This window comes from Alligator sinensis, unplaced genomic scaffold (assembly GCF_000455745.1).
Source record: "Alligator sinensis unplaced genomic scaffold, ASM45574v1 scaffold692_1, whole genome shotgun sequence".
Taxonomy (NCBI): Eukaryota; Metazoa; Chordata; order Crocodylia; family Alligatoridae; genus Alligator; species Alligator sinensis.
In genome coordinates, this window is record NW_005842238.1 from 78,918 (window position 1) to 79,633 (window position 716).

General features: G+C 56.8%; 1 protein-coding gene across 3 annotated transcripts in view; it reads right to left on the bottom strand.

The window, feature by feature from the left end:
- Positions 1-716, bottom strand: part of NOS1 (nitric oxide synthase 1) — a 163,148-nt gene that overhangs the window by 58,332 nt on the left and 104,100 nt on the right. The gene's annotated exons all lie outside the window — the stretch shown is intronic.

The following is a 716-nucleotide window of genomic DNA, read 5'->3' on the forward strand; positions in this document are numbered from 1 at the left end:
GGGGGGGGACCCCTTCCAAGTGCTTGGGAAATCCATGTCACTTTGGAATCCCCCCTACAGCTGTAGTTTCTTTTGAATAAAAGCTTCTGCTGACCTGACCCAAAAGTATGCTGCGTGTGTTTCCACGACAACAGTTTAGAGCAACATCATCCTACACGTGAATTAGGCCTGGGTGAAGCGGCTAGTATTCGCTTTAGATTCAGATTCGGCTGATTCGGGGGATGGTGATTTGATTCGTTGATTCAAGTCACCGTCCTGAATCAGCCTGGCCCATCCCCCCCAGCCTGGCAATGGCTGCCCCGCCCACCCCAGCTCCTGGCACTTGGATAAAAAGCCCAGACTCAGTGGGTGCTGTCAGGCAGGGGGCGATCCCCATTTCCCCCCACTGCCCTACACTGCATGGGGGTCTCTCTATGAGCCCCCCCCCCTCCCCAGCTCCCCCAGTTCCCCCATGGCTGCCCCACCCACTACAGCTCCGGCCCTTTAAGAAAAAAAACAAAAAACTTGAAAAGGGGGAAAGGGGGGCAATCCCCACTGTCCCACGCTATGTGGGGGACTCTTCCATAAACCCCCTGAAGCCCTGAGGCCACTGCAGGAGCAGTGAGTCCCAGGGCTTTTCTCTGTTTTTTTTTTCTTAAAGGGCTGGAGCCATGGGCAGCCATGGGGGGGCTGGGGAGTGGGGGCCGGAGGGCTTGTGCAGAGCCCCCCATGCAGCA